The 20,558-nt window shown below is 39.9% G+C and overlaps 1 pseudogene; it reads right to left on the bottom strand.

Moving 5' to 3' along the window:
• Positions 1-5,250: 5,250 nt before the first annotated feature.
• LOC147000374 (uS5 assembly chaperone PDCD2 pseudogene) lies at positions 5,251-20,286 on the bottom strand (annotated as a pseudogene).
• Positions 20,287-20,558: the final 272 nt, after the last annotated feature.

Genomic DNA, 20,558 nt, shown 5'->3' with positions numbered 1-20,558 from the left:
TCCTGGATTTCCTGGATATTTTGAGTTAGGATCTTTTTGGATTTTGTATTTTCTTTGATTGTCATGCCGATGTTCTCTATGGAGTCTTCTGCACCTGAGATTCTCTCTTTCATCTCTTGTATTCTGTTGCTGATGCTTGTATCTATGGTTCCAGATTTTTTTTCCTAGTGTTTCTATCTCCAGTGTTGCCTCAACTTGGGTTTTCTTCATTGTTTCTACTTCCCTTTTTAGGTCTTGGATGGTTTTATTCAATTCCATCACCTGTTTGGTCTGGTTTTCCTGCAATCTTTAATGGATTTTTGTGCTTCCTCTTTAATGTCTTCTACCTGTTTAGCAGTGTTCTCCTGCAATTCTTTAAGGGATTTTTGTGCTTCCTCTTTAATGTCTTCTACCTGTTCACCAGTGTTCTTTTGTATTTCTTTAAGTGTGTTATTAAAGTCCTTCTTGATGTCCTCTACCATCATCGTGAGATATGCTTTTAGAACCGGGCCTAGCTTTTCCGGTGTGTTGGGTTGCCCTGGACTGGGCGAAGTTGGAGTGCTGGAATCTGATGATGGTGAGTGGTCTTGGTTTCTGCTAGTAAGATTCTTACGTTTACCTTTCGCCATCTGGTAATCTCTGGGATTAGTTGTTATCGTTGTCACTGTTTAAAGATTGGAGCAGACTCTGTGTTCCACTCACCAGAAGTCTCAAAATCCTGTGGCGGTTGTCGTGGGTAGCTGGCAGGTGTCAGCAGACCCTGCGCTCTAGCTACCCAGGTGCTGTTCAGACCGGAAGAGGCTTGTGGACCTACTCAGGCCGGATTTCTGCCTCTCCAACCAAAGCAGTCTCAGGTCCCGCGCGATTGGACTGGAGCAGAAGCTGTGTACCACTCACCAGAAGTCTTAAGATCTTGTGGCGGGTGTTGTGGGTAGCTGGCGAATGTCAACAGACCCTGCGCCCTAGCTACCCAGGTGCTGGTCTGACCGGAAGAGCTTCAGGTATGTTAAGGGTTGGTCTTTTGTTATTTATTGTAATGCTATATATTGGCTCCCTAAGGCCTGGTTGCCCCCAAGGATAAGAGAATCTGCATGGACACAATTGACACTATGTGACTTTGCCCTGAATGTTATCTCTGATTTGTGAATGAAGTGCCTATAGCCTATAGCTGGGCAGACTTGAGATAGGCTGGGCTTGAGGTTCCCAGGTTTGGATTCTGAGGAAAAGCATGAGGCAGAGAGAGAGAAGGTAAAGGGAAGGAAGCTGCCATCCATGGGTTAGGTGAGTCATGAAAGCATGATCATGGGTGCTAGCCAATTGAAATGAAGAGCAGCTCCAATGGAACTTGGCGAATTATAATTTGGGGTTATTGATGGGAAAATAGAGTCTAGAAGCTTAGAGGGTAGATACATGCTCAGCTCTAGTGTTGATTGAGGCTTATTATAATTATAAAATTTGTGTGTCTTCTTTGTAGGAACTCAATGGTCAAAGGCGGGGTAGAAACAAACCCTGATTAAGATCAACTATTTTCTACAACACAGGTATTTTGTTACAATAGCAGACAACAGACTAACGTAGCTGCATATGATTATTTTCCACTGATTTAGCCTAGAGACAAAAGCTGCCTCACATTTCAATTTATTTCCATGGTACCTGCCACTATGTATAGAACTATATGTATCCAAACACCCCTCACAAAAAGTGTTCTATGTATTATAAGCTCCCTGGCTTTACTCTTCATATATCTTCTCTTGGATTTTCCTTTCCATCCTCTTTCCCTTCATGTTAAGCTAATGTCTCATGTGAGGTGAGCTAAAAATCTAAGTAGCACTTACCAGCTTTGAATATGTATGCTTTATGCTTGGCAGAACCAATTTTCCTAACGAAGACAAACTGTAGCTTGTCTACAGAGAGTCGAATAGTTGCCTGTTGTTCTCCTTGTCCTCCGCTGCTCAGACCTGCTTCTCGCTCCCCATCCCATGCTGGGTATAAATCTTACTTGTTATAATGAAGCAAGGTACCAAGTGAAATTCACTCTCCCCTCCCTCACTACTCTCACTTCCCTTTGTTTAATCACCCATGCTTCTGTGAGCAACCAATGACATCATTGCTTCAGCTTCAGCTTCAGCTCCCAGGGAGTGGAAGCTACACATAGGAGATACAAATAATTTTGTGATATTATTAGAAAAAAAAACATGTTGGGTATTGTAGTATGAAATTTTTTTAAATTAATAAATGATTGGACAATGAACAAAACCCATGGTCAATTCACAGGGAAGAGAAAATATTTGTAGAATTATTTTGGGAACAGGAGAGACACCATGACTGCCCAGGAGACATGTAGGACAGCATGGTGCAGAAGCTACCAGCACAGATCCATGGCTATTAAGAATGCCTTTCCTAGAGATGCAGGGGGATTGGTAAATTAACATTTCACGTGCTCCTAGAGGAAGGCAGGCTGCTTAGTGAGTGCATGTGTTGAGCTTGCACTTCTATTATAGAAGAGACTGAGGTGAGGTTTCTGGCTTAAAATAAACTACTATGTTGGGGTATAGCCAACTCATCAGAGCCCAGATCTCAAGAGAGTAACCTTAAACTGTAGTGTATTGTGATCATTTAAAGGAGATTGTTCTAAAGAAAGATGTGTACATTAAAACAATGACAGTTCTTATTCCAATTAGCACAGATTTTGAAAATACAGAGATGTAAAAGTGAGCCTCTGAGATTCTGGCTTCTTGGGTTACTGGTAGGAATTTAAATGGTGTGGCTCTGATGTCTTAATTCTGTAATGACACCTAGTATTTAATGTTGCCTTAGTATAGATGTATCTATCCTATCTAGGGAAAACAAAACACCACAGATATGAAGATTTTGGTCAATATTTTGTGTATAATATTCTCAAGTCTCTAAGAAAACAATATTTAAACTATAATACTTCTATTACTAAATATTTTATTTGTAAATACTTGATACTGAATGCAATAGTCAATATATATGCTATTACATACTTGTTACTGTATATTGTTTTTTTTAATTTTTAATATTTTTTATTAAGTATTTTCCTCAATTACATTTCCAATGCTATCCCAAAAGTCCCCCCATACCCTCCCCTCCACTTCCCTACCCACCCATTCCCATTTTTTTTGGCCCTGGCTTTCCCCTGTACTGGGGCATATAAAGTTTGGGTGTCCAATAGGCCTCTCTTTCCAGTGATGGCCAACCAGGCCATCCTTTGATACATATGCAGCTAGAGTCAAGAGCTCCGGGGTACTGGTTAGTTCATAATGTTGTTCCACCTATAGGGCTGCAGATCCCTTTAGCTCCTTGGATACTTTCTCTAGCTCCTCCATTGGGAGCCCTGTGGTCCATCCAATAGCTGACTGTGAGCATCCACTTCTGTGTTTGCTAGGCCCCGGCATAGTCTCACAAGAGACAGCTATATCTGGGTCCTTTCAGCAAAATCTTGCTAGTGTATGCAATGGTATCAGCGTTTGGAAGCTGATTATGGGGCGGATCCCTGGATATGGCAGTCTCTAGATGGTCCATCCTTTTGTCACAGCTCCAAACTTTGTCTCTGTAACTCCTTCCATGGGTGTTTTGTTCCCAATTCTAAGAAGGGGCACAGTGTCCACACTTCGGTCTTCGTTCTTCTTGAGTTTCATGCATTTAACAAATTGTATCTTATATCTTGGGTATCCTAAGTTTTGGGCTAATATCCACTTATCAGTGAGTACATATTGTGTGAGTTCCTTTGTGATTGTGTTACCTCACTCAGAATGATGTCCTCCAGGTCCATCCATTTGCCTAGGAATTTCATAAATTCATTCTTTTTAATAGCTGAGTAGTACTCCATTGTGTAAATGTACCACATTTTCTGTATCCATTCCTCTGTTGAGGGGCATCTGGGTTCTTTCCATCTTCTGGCTATTATAAATAAGGCTGCTATGAACATAGTGGAGCATGTGTCCTTCTTACCGGTTGGGACATCTTCTGGATATATGCCCAGGAGAGGTATTGCTGGATCCTCAGGTAGTACTATGTCTAATTTTCTGAGGAACTGCCAGACTGATTTCCAGAGTGGTTGTATAAGCTTGCAATCCCACCAACAATGGAAGAGTGTTCCTCTTTCTCCATATCCTAGCCAGCATCTGCTGTCACCTGAATTTTTGATCTTAGCCATTCTGACTGGTGTGAGGTGGAATCTCAGGGTTGTTTTGATTTGCATTTCCCTGATGATTAAGGATGTTGAACATTTTTTCATGTGCTTCTCTGCCATTCGGTATTCCTCAGGTGAGAATTCTTTGTTCAGTTCTGAGCAAAAACTCTTCTCAAGGATAAAAGAACCTCTGGTGGAATCACCATGCCTGACCTAAAGCTTTACTAGAGAGCAATTGTGATAAAAACTGCATGGTACTGGTATAGTGACAGACAATTAGACCAATGGAATAGAATTGAAGACCCAGAAATGAACCCACACACCTATTGTCACTTGATCTTCGACAAGGGAGCTAAAACCATCCAGTGGAAGAAAGACAGCATTTTCAACAAATGGTGCTGGCACAACTGGTTGTTATCATGTAGAAGAATTCGAATCGATCCATTCCTATCTCCTTGTACTAAGGTCAAATCTAAGTGGATCAAGGAACTTCACATAAAACCAGAGACACTGAAACTTATGGAGGAGAAAGTGGGGAAAAGCCTTGAAGATATGGGCACAGGGGAAAAATTTCTGAATAGAACAGCAATGGCTTGCGCTGTAAGATCGAGAATTGACAAATGGAACCTCATGAAACTGCAAAGCTTCTGCAAGGCAAAAGACACCGTCAATAAGACAAAAAGACCACCAACAGATCTTTACCTATCCTAAATCAGATAGGGGACTAATATCCAATATATATAAAGAACTCAAGAAGGTGGACTCCAGAAAATCAAATAACCCCATTAAAAATGGGGTTACTGTATATTGTAATTACAGTGAAAATAGGCAAAATAATATTATTTTAAAGGTAGAGTAATGTATTTGCATCAATTGTTTATGAGGGTCAGTTGAGAAATATTTTTAACATGAAAAGTTAAGCCTAGAGTATACTTGCATTATAATAAAATTAACATTTGTCTATAAGTATTTAAAATGAGTGACATTTTATTTTTTGTTTCAATATTTAGTTACCATAAAATTGCTGTAATCACAAGTTGCATTTAAAACTTAAAAAAGATCATTACTCTTTTTTTGATGCATAAGGAACATTTCTTTTTAAGAATTTAACCCCTTTAAGATGTATCTATCATATCCTGCTGCTATACAAATTCTTCTGTGTAGCTGATAGCCAGGCTACAGCTCTCTGCACAGGTGAAGACAGCCAAGATTCCCCAGTCCATTCTTTTCCCCAATCTGTCTTCCTTTAGGTGGTTCAATAGCTGAGGTATGACCTGAAATTGAAATAGTCTCTTGGCACCACATGAGCAATCTAGAATGTCTTTTTCTTGAGGAATATTTTCACCAGAAATCCAGATGGGTTCAATACCTCTTCCATACCTGAGAATCTGCTCTGGTTCAAGGCCTATTTTGGATTTAAACATTTGGAGTATGAAATATTGCTTGGAGTCATGCTTTGTCATGGAATCTAGTTCTTCCTCGGGTGTTCTCCCCCTGCCCCATGCTTCCTATAACTTCAGAATAACCCTCCATTTCCACAAACTGAGGCAAAATCTCATCTTCTGTTTCTGTTACAATTTCATATTCTGGAAAAAGAAAGCTGTGGTCTGGAACCAGATGGTCTAAATGGGGAACCCCCCAGAATGTACCAGAGACCTGGGAGGTGAGATACTCTCAGGACTCAAAGAGAGAGACCTTAGATGAAATGCCCTACAGTGGTGAGAGGGAATGTGTAGAGCCCACCTCCAGCAGAAAGACACGGCATCAAGTGAGGGATGGGGTTTGCCATTCCATAGTCAAAACTCTGACCCATACTTGTTCCTGTCTGAAAAAAAACTGCAGGGATGGAAATGGAGAGGAGCCTGAGGAAAAGAAGGTCCAGCAACAGGCACAAAGTAGAATCCAGTTCAAGGGGAGATCCTGCGATCTGACACTGTTACTGAGGCTATGGAGAGCTCACAAAAAGGGACCTATCATGTCCACACTCCAGAAGACCCAACAAGTAGCTGAAAGAGTCAGATGCAGATATTTGCACCCAAACAATGGACAGAAACTGCTGACCACTGTTGTTGAACTAGGGAAAACTGGAAGAAGCTGAGGAGGAGGGAGGCCCTGCAGGAAGACCAGCAGTTTCAATTAACCTGGTCCCCTCCAAGATCTCTCAAACATTGGACCACCAACCAGGCAGCATACACCAGCTGATATGAGGCCCCCAACACATATACAGCAGAGGACTTCCAGGTCTGAGTTTAGTCAAAGATGATGCACCTAAGACTCAAGAGACTGGAGGCCTCAGGGAATTTAGAGGTCAGGTGGGGTGGGTGTGTGTGTGGGGGTGCAACATCCTCATGGAGAGAGGGAGCAGGGAGGAAATATGGGATGTGGAACAGTCAAAGGGTGGACCAAGAGGTGAATAAAATCTGGAGTTTAGAATCAATAAATAAATGTTTTATTTTAAAAAAGAACATTATTATCTAAAAGTAATTTCAAAGCCTACATCTAGTTTATGAGTTATTACAGAAATGAAAATGAAGGATTATGAATAGGCTCAAAGCACTGTGTGAAGGATTATGGGTAGGCTTGAAGCACTGGATTTAAGATATAGAAAGTAGAAGCTGTGATGATCCATCTCTAGAGACAATAGTGTCATCATTGCTGCCTTGAGATAACCACTTTAGAGATGAGCCTGGATGTGTGTCTCACTTCATGATTTTATGAATCACACATGGATACCAACAGAGAAAGGGATAATAGCATCCAGCCCAGGCCACACTGAGGAGTCCTGTCCATCCTTTCCATTTTCTTGTACTAAAGGTGATGGCCAGCCGTAGCCAAACATTTGTTTTATATTCATGGAAAAGCCTCATAGCAAATGAGCAGAAATCAACAGGGATCCTCATCTATATTCTCTGTGTTTAGCATAGATCATAACTGGGTCTTTCCCCTCACCACATTTTTTATTAGATATTTTCTTCATTTACACTTCAGATACTATCCCAAAAGTCCCCTATACCCTCCCCCTGCCCTGCTCCCCTACCCACTCACTCCCACTTCTTGGCCCTGGCATTCCCCTGTACTGGGGCATATAAAGTTTGCTAGACCAAGGGTCCTCTCTTCCCAATGATGACCAACTAGGCCATCTTCTGCTACATATGCAGCTAGAGATATGATCTATGGGGGTACTGGTTAGTTCATATTGTTGTTCCACCTATAGGGATGCAGACCTCTTCAGATCTTGGGTACTTTCTCTAGCTCCTATATTGAGGGTCCTGTGTCTTCTAATTTGGGCAATAAAATGACCCAGGAGAAAATGAGATGAAAAAGAATCCTGTTTTCTCAGAATGTCAGTTTTCAGCATGTATGGAAGCTCCCAGGTGACTTGGCTTGGTAAAGGTGCAGAAAGCATCGCTTTGTGACTGTGGCAGAGCAAATGCCGGTAGTGAAAGCCTAACCTTCAGAGTGCAGCTGTAAGAATCCCAGGCTGTGGCTTCTTTGTAACAACCTCTAAACACATCCCAGTATCTCTAACTATAACAAACACCTTCCTGGACACGCCCCTCTGTGCCCTTCGTTCCTTATTTACTATCAAACTTCTTGAACAGTTACTAATTTCACTTTTTTATGTCTATTTCTGTCAGTAAAGAGAAGCAATTTAAGCTTATTTCTATCTTCTGGGATCTCTCGTGGCACACTTCAATATTAGAAACAATTTTTATATTGTTTTTTCCCCCTATAGACACCATTGGGTCATTATCCCACTTGATTTGAATGCAGCATTTGGCACTGATAATCACTTCCTTGAAAAGAAATCCCATTCGGTTGACTCCTTAGGAACGAGGGGGAACAGGTCTGTGTCTTTTATGATTGCTTTGACTCCTTAGGAATGAGGGGGAACAGGTCTGTATCTTTTATGATTGTTTTTTCTTTCTCTGCAAGTGCTCCTTCCTGTAATATGTATGAGGCCACCGCACTGTCATCTCATTCCCCATGAACAACGGCATGCATTTATTTGGATTCACATTTTAAAATGACTTAACTTTCCTCCTAGGCTCAATATTTGAAATAGCTCATTTCCCACCTTGACATCTCCGTTTTGAATTCGTACAGGGACCAAATCATAGTCATTTTCTGTTCTTATAATGAAGTATTGGAGGCTAGATAATTTCTGAAGAAGGAAGTTGTCTATAAGTCACGTTTTAGAGTCCAGGAGCGTACTGTTTGCATCTCCTCAGATGGTGATACAGGGCTCACGGATGCTGCTCAGTCACGGGAGAGAAGCAAATAGAGCATTGGCAACTTGGCAGCTTGAAGAAAGAGGTTGTGTGCTAATGGGCTTTACACCTGTCCATGACTGTGGCAAACAGAAAGCTAGTCATCTCAAAGGGGCTTAACCCTGAAGACAGCAAACATTTGGATTTTGCTTTATAAGCGGGCTTGACAGGACTTGGCCTCACCAACTTTGATGAATACATTACCTCTTTTTGTCTTTCCCATAACAGACTGAAATGAAATGACCTTATCCTCTATGATAATCTTCAAAAAATACCAACAAGGATCTACAAATAACAGCAGAAATGAAACAAAGGATTTGGCACAGAAAGCAGGATTAGCTACAGAAAACAAGAGTCAACTACACAATTTAAGCAGGTAGGAAAAGAGGATTTTGATAACATCACAACTGAAATACTTTTAGGTGGCTAGGGAAATAAAGTGTTTGTCACACAAACATGAAGATCTAAGTTTAACCTTAATACATACACACACACACACACACACACACACACACACACACATCATACACATACACACACCACACCAAACCACAAACACGTATACACTACATGCACACAGCAAACATATACACATATATACCACACACACATACACACTATATATACCACACATACACACATCACACCAAAACACACACACACCATACACATAATCACATTATACATACCAAACACACATACATTCAACAATACAAACCATACACACACACACAACATATAGCACCTCCCACATACCATATCACACAACACACCATACACACACACACACACACACACACGGAGGTACATACTTGTAAAGACACCCCTGGGAGGGATGCAAGGTTGGTTCAATATATGAAAATCCATTAACGTAATCCACTATATAAACAAACTCAAAGAAAAAAATTACATGATCATCTCCTTATATGCTTAAAAATCATTTGACAAAATACAACACCTCTTCATGTTAAAAGTATTAGAGAAATCAGGAATTCAAGGCCCATACCTAAACATAATAATAGCAATTGACTGCAAACAAACAGCCAATATCAAATTAGATGAAGACATACTTGAAGCAATCCCACTGAAATCAGGGACAAGGATGCCCACTATCTCCAATCTATTCGATATAGTACTCAAAGTGTTAGAACAGTAAGACAACAAGATGAGATCAAGGGGATACATATTGGTAAAGAAGAAATAAAGGTATCACTATTGGCAGATGGTATGATAGTGTACATAAACAACCTTAAGAATTCTACCAGAGAACTTTTCCAGCTGATAAACAACTTCAGCAAAGTGGCCTGAAATGAAATTAACTCAAATAAATCAGTAGCCTTTGTTTATACAAAGGATAAACAGGCTGAGAGAGAAATTAGGGAAACGATTTCCTTCACAATAGCCACAAATAATATAAAATATCTTTGGGTAAGTCTAACCAAACAAGTGAAAGACCTGTATGTCAATAATTTCAGGTCTCTCAAGAAAGAAATCGATCTGGGTGTGGTGGCGTACGCCTTTAATCCCAGCACTCAGGAGGCAGAGGCAGGCAGATTTCTGCTGGTCTACAAAGTGAGTTCCAGGACAGCCAGGGTTTGTCTCGAAAAACCAAAAGAAAAAAAAAAAAAGGAAAAAGAAAGAAAGAAATCGAAGAAGATCTCAGAAAATGTACAGATCTCCCATGCTCATGGATTGGCAGAATTAACATAGTAAAAATGGCCATCCTACCAAAGGCAATCTATAGATTCAATGGAATCCCCATCAAAATCGCAATAAAATTTTTCAAAGAAATGGAAAGAGCAATTCTTAAATTCATCTGGAAAGGCAAAAATCCCAGAATAGTAAAAACAATTTTTTCCCATATTTAGAACATCATATTTATTTTGTGAAACAGTCTTGTATTCTTCTCAAATACACAATTATAATATACTCTAATATGTTCAACATAACAATACACATGAACACTAAAAGAAACACTCTTTTGGTTACTAGCACAGCGTAGAAATTCTGGCATTCACGATTACCTCTCTTTTGTGTAACTTCTATGTTACAGATACTTTTTTCCATCTATTATGCATTGTACAGTTTTATGTGAAATGTGCATATTAAAATATGTAAAATTAATTATAATAATTAATAATAGCCGACTAAAGGAAATAATATTCAAATAAGGTCACTGTTATCATACTTAGAACATCACATTAATTTTGAAAACAGTCTTGTTTTCTTCTTAAAAACATGGTTCTAATATAGTCTTTTTAAAATTAGATATTTTCTTTATTTACATTTCAAATGTTATCCCCTTTCTTAGTTTCCCCTCCAAAAATCCCCTAACCCCTCCCCCTGTCCCTGCTCCCCAACCCACCCACTCCCATTCCCAGTCCTCACATTCCCCTATATTGAGGCATAGAACCTTCACAGGACCTAGGGCCTATCCTCCCATTGATAACTGACTAGGCCATCCTCTGCTATATATGCAGCTAGAGCCACAAGTCCCACCATGTGTTTTCTCTGATTGGTGGTTTAGTCCCAAGGAGCTCTGGGGGGTACTGGTTAGTTCATATTAATGTTCCTCCTATGGGGCTGCAAACCCCTTCAACTCCTTGGGTACTTTCTCTAGCTCTTTTATTGGGGACCCTGTGCTCAGTCCAATGTATGATTGTGAGCATCCACTTCTGTATTTGCCAGACACTAGCAGAGCCTTTCAGGAAACAGCTATATCAGGCTCCAGTCAGCAAGCTCTTATTGGCATCTACCACAGTGTCTGTCTGTTTGGTGGTTGTTTATGGGATGGATCACCAAGTGGGGCAGTCGCTGTATGGTCATTCCCTCAGTCTCTGCTCTGAACTTTGTCACTGTAACTCCTTCCATTGGTATTTCCCCCCCTTCTAAGAAGAATTCTGAGCTTCTAAACAATTTTTACAATAAAAGAATAGCTGGGGGAATCACCATCCCTGAACTCAAGCTTTACTACAGAGCAATAGTGATTTAAAAAACCCAAAACTGCATGGTATTGGTACAGAGACAGGCATGTTGGTTCATGAAATAGAATTAAAGATCCAGAAATAAAACCACACACTTATGGTCACTTGATCTTTGACAAAGACACCAAAAATATACAATGGAAAAAAGAAAGCATTTTCAATATATGGTGATGGTCTAACTGGATGTCTGTATGTAGAAGAATTAAAAAGGACCCATATTTGTCACCTTGTACAAAGCTCAAGTCCAAGTGGATCAAGGCCCTCAACATACAACCAGATACACTGAATCTAATAGAAGAGAAAGTGGTAAAGAGCCTCGAACTCATTGGCACAGGGAGAAATTTCCTAAACAGAACTCCAATGGTTCGTGCTCTAAGATCAAAAATTGATAAATGGGACCTCATAAAACTGAAAAGCTTCAGTAAGGCAAAGGACATAGTCAATAAGACAAATCATCACCCTACTGTTTGGAAAAAATCTTCACTAATCCCAATAGAGGGCTAATATCCAAAATATATAAAGAACTCAAGAAGTTAGTCACCAGAAAACCAAACAACCCAATCAAAAAATGGGATATAAAACTAAACCAAAAATTCACAACTGAAGAATCTCGAATTCCTGAGAAGCACCTAAAGAAATGCTCAAAGTCCTTAGTGATCATAGAAATGCAAATCAAAACAACCCTGAGATTTCACCTTACACCAATCAGAATGGATAAGATCAAAACCTCAGGTGACAACATGTGTTGAAGAGGATGTGGAAAAAGGGGAATACTCCTCCATTGGTGGTGGGATTGCAAACTGGTACAACCACTCTGGAAATCAATCTGGAGGTTCCTCAGAAAATTGTAAATATATTTACCTGATGAGCCAGCTATACCACTCTTGGGAATATACCCAAAAGATGCCCCACCATGCCACAGAGGCACGTGTTCTAGTATGTTCATAGCGGCCTTATTTGTGTTTCCAAAAGCTGCAAACAAACTAGATGTCCCAGGACAGAAGAATAGATACAGAAAGGGTGGTTCATTTACACACTGGAATACTACTCAGCTATTAAGAACAAGGACATCCTGACATTTGCAGGCAAATGGATAGAACTAGAAAATATCATCCTGAGTGAGAGAATGCAGACCCAAAAGGACATGCATGGTATGTACTCACTAATATGTGGATATTAGCCAAAAAAGAAAAAAGAAAAGAAGAGAAGAGAAGAGAAGAGAAGAGAAGAGAAGAGAAGAGAAGAGAAGAGAAGAGGAAAGAAAAGACCCATAGAGAATACACAATATACAGTCCACAGAATTCAAAAGGCTTAACAAGCTGAAGTGTGCAAGTGAGGATGCCTCAGTCCCACTTGGGAGAGAGAAGAAAGCAATCACAAGTGGGGAGGGAGGAAGAGAGGGAGTGAAGGATGGGCTTGGTGGGAAAGTGGACTGCAGGGGACAGTGGGGGGGGAGTAGAGGGGAATCTGATCTTATATTGGGTGAGGGAAAAGGACTGAAGCCCTGAGGGCCAGCAGAAAGAATGCAAACAAGCAATCTCAAGAAATAGGAGGTTGCGGGGGGGGGGGAACCCCAGAATGCACCAGAGACCTGGGAGGCGAGAGACTCCCAGGATTCATAGGGAGGGATTTTTGATGAAATGCCCAACAGTAGGGAGATGGAACTTATAGAGCCCACCTCCAGCAGGAAGACAGGACATCAAGTGAGGGATGGGGTTGCCATCTCAGTCACAACTCTGACCCATAATTGTTTTTGTCTGAAAGGATTATAGGGATGGAAATGGAGAGGAGCCTGAAAAGAAGGTCCATAAACAGGCCCAAAGTGGGATCCAGCTGAAGGGGAGGTCCCAAGGCCTGACACTATTACTGAAACTATGAAATGCTCACAAAAAGAGACCTATCATGACTGCCCTCTGAAAGGCCCAACAAGCAGTTGAAAGAGTCAGATGTAGATATTTTCACCCAACCAATGGACAGAAGCAGCTGACTCCTGTTGTTGAATTAAAAAAGGGTGAAAGAAACTGAGGAGAAGGGCAAGTCTGTAGGAGGGCCAACAGTCTTAATTAATCTGGACCTCTGAGATCTTTCAAACCTGGACCGCCAAACAGACAGCATACACCAGCTGATATGAGATCCCCAACAGACATACAGCAGAGGATGTCCAGATGTGTCTTCATTCAGAAATGATGCACCTAACCCTCAAGAGACTGGAGGCCCCAAGTTTAGAGGTCAAGTGAGGTGGGGGGTTGGGGGCATCCGCGTGGAGATGGGTGTAGGTATGGGATGTAGAGCAGTCGGAGGATGGATGGGGAATGGTGGGGAATGGAATATTGAGTGTAAAAAGTGAATTACAAATAAAATTAAATTTAAAAAAGATACCCCTGGGAAGTGGAGCTGTGGAGCACTGTCTACAAGTACTCATGAACTCTCAACAGACATGATCACCTCCACAAGTCAAACATGTTGGAATGACAGCATGGAGCATTGAGGGCTTCCCGAGGTCCCATCTTTACTGCAGAGTGATTAGCAACTGGGCCGTCTCTGGGAGAATCACTTTTGTTTGAATGGTGGCTACTGAGATGATGAACATGCCTTTGTGATGTTTCCATAGCCATGTGCATGTGGGCAGCACTAACTGAACTCACTGGGTTATTTTAAAAGCACATCAAGTTGTAAGGGAGATGGGAGGGAAGGAAGAGGGCGTTGGAGGGAGGAAATGGGGGATATGGTTAAGATACATTGTATACATATATGAACTTTTCAGAACATAGAAAGATGTGATGAATGTTTATATGAGACTCAATTTTTTAATCTGTGGGGCTTAAAAATGGATATGATTTAAAAATTTAAAACATAAGCACTGTGCCAGCTAGCTAAACACTAAACCCCTCTTTGGCCTGTAATTTAACATTATAGCACCATATAAATTATTTTATCATACTTATATACTGTAGATCACAGTTTATTATTTATTAATAAATTACAATCATTTTATGATTATGTATTATAATAAATTAGCTTGAATATTCTGAGCTTCTGGGCTAATATCCACTTATCAGTGAGTGCATATCATGTGTTCTTTTGTGATTGGGTTACCTCACTCAGGATGATATCCTCCATATCCATCCATTTGCCTAAGAATTTCATAAATTCATTGTTTTTTTATAGCTGAATAGTGCTCCATTATGTAAATGTACCAGATTTTCTATATCTATTCCTCTGTTGAAGGACATCTGGGTTCTTTGCAGCTTCTGGCTATTATAAACTAGGCTATGATAAACATAGTGGAGCATGTGTCCTTCACAAACTACATGAAGCTCAAGAAGAAGGAAGACCAAAGTGTGGATACTTTGATCCTTCTTAGAATGGGGAACAAAACACCCATGGAAGGAGTTACAGAGAGAAAGTATGGAACAGAGACTGAAGAAAGGACCATCCAGAGACTGACCCACCTGTGGATCCATCCCATAAAAAACCACCAAACCCAGACACTATTGTGGATACAACAAGTGCTTGCTGACAGGAGCCTGATATAGCTGTCTCCTGAAAGGCTCTGCCAGTGCCTGTCAAATACAGAAGTGGATGCTCACAGCCATCCATTAAATGGCGCACAGGGTCCCCAATGAAGGAGCTAGAGAAAGGACCCAAGGAGTTGAAGGGGTTTGTAGCCCCATAGGAGGAACCACAATATGAACTAGCCAGTACCCCGAGAGCTCCCAGGGACTAAACCACCAACCAAAAAGTACACATTGTGGAACTCATGTCTCTAGCTGCATATGTAGCAGAGAATGGCCTAGTCAGTCATCAATGGGAGGAGAGGCCCTTGGTCCTGTGAAGGTGATATGCCTCAGTATAGGGGAATGCCAGGGCCAGGAAGAGGGAATTGGATAGGTTGGAGAGCAGGGGTAAGGGGGAGGGGAGAGGAGAAGGGGGGCTTTTGTAGGGGAGACTAGGCATGGGGATAACATTTGAAATGTAAAGAAAGAAAATAACCAATTGTAAAACATAAATAAAATTTAAAAATTTATTTATTTTTAAAAATTGTTTAAAAATACAAACAAGAAGAGATCTTTAAAGCTAAGACAGCACCATGTAAACCAAGACTATCCAAACTCGCTATCCCTGAGAGTGCTAAGATTACAGAAGTGGGTACCAGAAGCCAAGACAAAGACAATTTAAGTATGTTTAGAAAAGGCAGCTGAGGCACAAGGATGGCCATATGTGAGGTGTTTGTATGCTCTGTAGTTTAGGTATGATCTGGATAGGATTTACTGCTGTCACATGTCTTTCCTGTCACATGCTCTGCTCCAAGGAGAAGGCATTCATCAGCTGTGTTGTGTGGGTGGTTTGGGCAGATTGTGTTGTTCAGAAGTCCTAGCAAGGTAAATCATCATCCTCCAACCTCAAATTGGAACCTAAAACTGCTTGTATTTATCTTTCAGAAATTAGTTGTTATTAAATGAGTCTTCTAATGGTAGAGAGACAAAACAACAACAACAAAAGGTAAGCACCAATGTGTGTGCTTTAACCTTGTTGTTTGTGTGATAATGCACATTCCAGGTATGAAGAAGCAGTTAGCTCCCAAGTTGCTCTAGCTGCCCTTGGACATCTTGCTGGTTCTTACTCCTAGCCTCTGCAGGCAAGAGTTTAGATGCCCTGCCAGGCCAGTGACTTCAACAGGATACCTTCATGATCAAGGCCCAAGGAAGGAGGGCACAGACTCATGGGGAAATTTTCTTTTTCTTCTATTCTATCCTGGTGAGTTTCTGGCTTATGCTAATAGATTCTACAAAGTCTTTTATCTGATCAATTTTATAGTTGGCTTCTTTTCTACCTTCCTGTCCTAATGCATTTCAAGATCTGGTGATAAATGAGACAGAAGTATTATAGAAATGACTTCATCTCCTCCCTAGTCAGGTAAGCTAGTAAGAGTATAACACATACACATACACACACACACACAAACACACACAGGGGTACACACAGACACACACAAACACACACACAGGCACACACACAGGCACACATACAGACACACACACATACACACACACAGAGACCCACAGACACACACACAGACACACACAGACATACACAAGCACACACACATACAGACACACACACACAGGCACACACAGACACACACAGACATACACAAGCACACATACAGACACACACACACATACACACACACACACACACACACTCCTACCTTAATACTTGATTCTTTTCTGATACATCCTTGTGTGATAACATAGTCTGTTTACTGGTGTTTTTAACTTCTTTTTTACAGGGAACGATGAACATTTTCTCTCTTAATGCATACATAATTGGTGAAAAGAATTATGTGAAAGTTTCCCTATAGGTGTCTCCAAATAGGATAGAAAATATATAATAACTGTACCATACAAACATTAGCATTTGCATCCTAATCTCCTTATGACTTCAAATTATACTTGATCTTTGAGATAAGTAAGCATACAGATGCCTAAATGGGAACTAAAATCTGAAAGTAGATGCATATAACCATTTGAAATAATTTATTCGTGACCTGGGTTATGGCGTCTGTATGTCCACCACAGCACATGTTACCTGAAGTCTCAAAAGGCTGTGACATTGCTTAATCTGGAAGGCTCTCTGTATGTCTTAACTGTTCTTGGTAATACTAAGTGGTCTCACAAAGTGGTCAGAAGCAGTAATCAAAACAAAGGAACAGAAATATTTATTAGTGAAATTCAAATCAACATCTTTCCCTTCTGCTTCTGCTATGATGACCTTTGAGCTTCATTTCACTCTAAATAGGTTCCTTTGTCTAAAACAATGAAAAAAAAAAACCCAGTAAGAAAATTACAAGAGGGTGGAGGTCTGAAACATATCCTTTTGTAAAGAAACTGCTCTTGGTTTGCATCATTTTCTTTTTTTCCTAATTATGATTTGCTGCACTGTATTTGTATCTATGGTAATATCCAATCTTAATGAGCAGACCACTACTGGTGTCCTGCCACCACCAATCACTGCTATCTACAAGCCAGGGCAAGATCTTCCAGACTTCAGTGGATCATCCCCCTGCTCTGATGAGCAAGACCTGAATCTTCTCCAAGAATGTTCATCAATACAGTTGACTATCTGTTGTTTTATCTATCTTATCATAATGAAATGGTAAATATTTATCCACAAATAATTAAGCAGATGAACAAATCTTATGTTCTTTTTATATAACAAGAAAATACATTGACATATGTCATATTCATGGAAGGCATCAAGCATCTTATGCTATTTTGATTGATAAGTCTTAATTTTTCAAAGAAAGCCTAAAATATTAAATTAAGTGCATGAGATAAGCATAAATTGATAAAATGCTACATTGGATGCTGGTAGTTCTATGAAAGAAGGCATTATAAAGCCAGGCTCTCTACACACAACAATTTCTGTGGTTGAGTCTCAAAATTTGACTTGCATATTTCTGGTCAGCTTTATTATGACAGAATAGAATAACGTAGAAGAGACACATAAGTGATAAGAGTTATTTTAAGAAAGATAAAATTTAAAGTATGTCTCTCACAACTGTCTTCATCACACACAATCAAAATGAAATAATTTCAAATGATTTTTAGATTCCGGTCTCTAATATTGTCCTAGGGGAAAGTAGTTTGGTAGCTCACAGCTAAACCATTCTATTTCTCTAAAGAAGTGAGCACTCTTCACCTTTACTAGACTTTCCACATTCGTTTCTTAGGAATTTCATAGCCATCACTTCACCCTTTGCTATTAATCAAATGTCTGTCCTTGGACTCTTCACATGGTCATCTCTCTGAAATATATTCTCGTGTAACCCTAGCCCATGGTGCTTCTGATGAGGTACTGGGAGTCCCAAGCTCTCTCTCGGTGGTAATCTCCAATTCTTGGTGGCACCAAGTTTTTGACTGGATAAGGAGAGTTGCTGTAATCAGAGAATTAGTGTATTCTCTGTCACTTATCCTCTGGTCCAAGCCGGCAGTGCTTCTAATGAAATGACTGTTTGGTCTATATACCACATGGCAGTGCTTTTAATGAAATGGCTGGTTGACCCATACATCACATGGCTGACATTATGAAAAGCATTGCTCAGGTATCCTTTGGCCACATTATCAGAGAAATCTAGATAAACAGGCAGGATTTTCAAGTCATGGGTTCGGCTTATTTTTCATTTATTAATTCTTTCCTCAATATACTGCTTTTTAATTTTATTATAAGGAGCTAAAAGAAACAAGAATGCACCTTCTTCACTTTTCTTGTTAGTTTTTCTACTATATTTTGATGTACATCACTAACATTGCCTATCCAACAGTTGAAGATAGTGGAAGGAAATCTTACCACTTTGAAATGAAGATTTTTCCAGCACGGGCCCATAAGAAGATTCTGTTGTCAGCATTAGAATCCAAGTCAATCTCAATACAAGACAATTTCCTTTGAAAAGAATGCAATTATATAAAATAGTCAAAGTAGAGACATTTAAATATATAATTACACAGAAGTTAACGTACCTGTTTTGCATTGTTGTAAATAGCTTGATTTTTTTAAAACAAAGAACATCTTGTACAATTGATATTTGTAACTATCATACAGCATGAAATGTTTTACCCAACATTGTCAATACAAGATCAACAGAAAATAAACATTTTGTGAAAGTAATAGATTACTTGACAACTTTATTTACAAAAAGTCATTTTCAGTGAAACTTAATTATACATATGTAGCGCATGTTAAAATTTTAACTCAATATCACCTAGCATACCTCCTGACTCTGAAACATATCTTTAAATGGTAATTTATTCCATGTAGCAGAATCAGTAGTCCTCAGGCATTTTTCTGCCTGTTCCATAGCTTTGCAGAAACAGGGATTGATTTGTTTCAAAATGACAAGTCATAGTTACTAAGTACTTTCTACTTTATTCTTCTCCAATAGACATCCCTTCTTTGCATCTCCAGACTGTGAAATGCCTCTCACCTTTCCTGAAGAATGCTTTGATGATCTTTCTGAACACATTTCCTTTACTGCATTGTTTCTTGGAAAAGACACTCTACTTTGACTACAATCTGAAGTGTTGGTAGCATTTTAACCAAGAACAAGGAAAACAATTCTTCAATACATGAAAATCTCTGAAATGGTAGCTTAAGAAGTATGTGCTCCGTTATGTAATTGAAACTCTCTTGTCTGTTTATCATGGTTTTGGTAATCTTAGATAAGTTCGTGACACATTAACACAGCAAAGATAACATTTCCTGAATAACAAGACCCACACCTCTGACTGAGCAAAATAAAATTTACCTAATGAAGGAAACCATTGTCCAGTAGATACCACCTTCAAAATGACCTGTGTGATATCCAGTGTTCAAGTATTGTTTCCAATATACCTTGTTCAGCTTATTGTTTACTCTGTTGCTCTTTTGAATGGAACCACTCCTATGATTTATTTTATCTCACGTTATGCATCAGAAGTCATATATTGTTCCTAGGTTTAGTTCTTAAGAGGCTTGATCATGTCTAACTCTTCTTACTTAGCTCTAAACCATCAGTTGAGAACTACCTTTCCAGAGACGATATGTAGAGGTGATACAGAAAGTCAAAGAGGGAGTAGAATTCTGAGACCACACGAATAAAGAACAAAGCCAAGCCTTCCCAGTTCCCAGATGCACCTAGGATGTTCTTGCCAATGCACCAGCTACACAGATGAGTAGATCTTGGATATTTCAACTTCAGGACATTATAAAAGTGACATGTACCTGTTGTTGTGTGACCAAGAGAGCCATTCAGCTGACTCAACTTATTAGAATGGCTCATAGGCTGCAGTCTGTCTAATTCAACAGTGATTGGCTGTGAATTTAAATCCAGCAATCCAGTGGTTGCTAGGTCCATGAGGCTAGATGTCTCAGCTGGGCTTTAGTATAGGCTGGAATGGCATAAAGTAGGCCCAAATGCTAATGGAGGAAATGAACATTCCAGCAAGTAAGGACAAATAGGCAGAACAAAAGCTTACTTCTACTGTGTCCTTATATAGACTTTCAGTTGACAGTATGGCCCAGATTAGGGTTGTGTTTTCTCACCTTAAGAGATCCAGATTAAAGGTGTGCCTTTTCCCAGCTCAAAAGATCTGGATTAAAGTAATAGATTCCTAGCTCACCAGCAGC

Source organism: Mus caroli, unplaced genomic scaffold, assembly GCF_978045245.1.
Source record: "Mus caroli unplaced genomic scaffold, Mus_caroli_1 scaffold_18, whole genome shotgun sequence".
In the NCBI taxonomy this organism is placed as follows: domain Eukaryota; kingdom Metazoa; phylum Chordata; class Mammalia; order Rodentia; family Muridae; genus Mus; species Mus caroli.
Note: the sequence above shows the minus strand (reverse complement) of the source record. Positions and strands in the feature narration are given on the sequence as shown.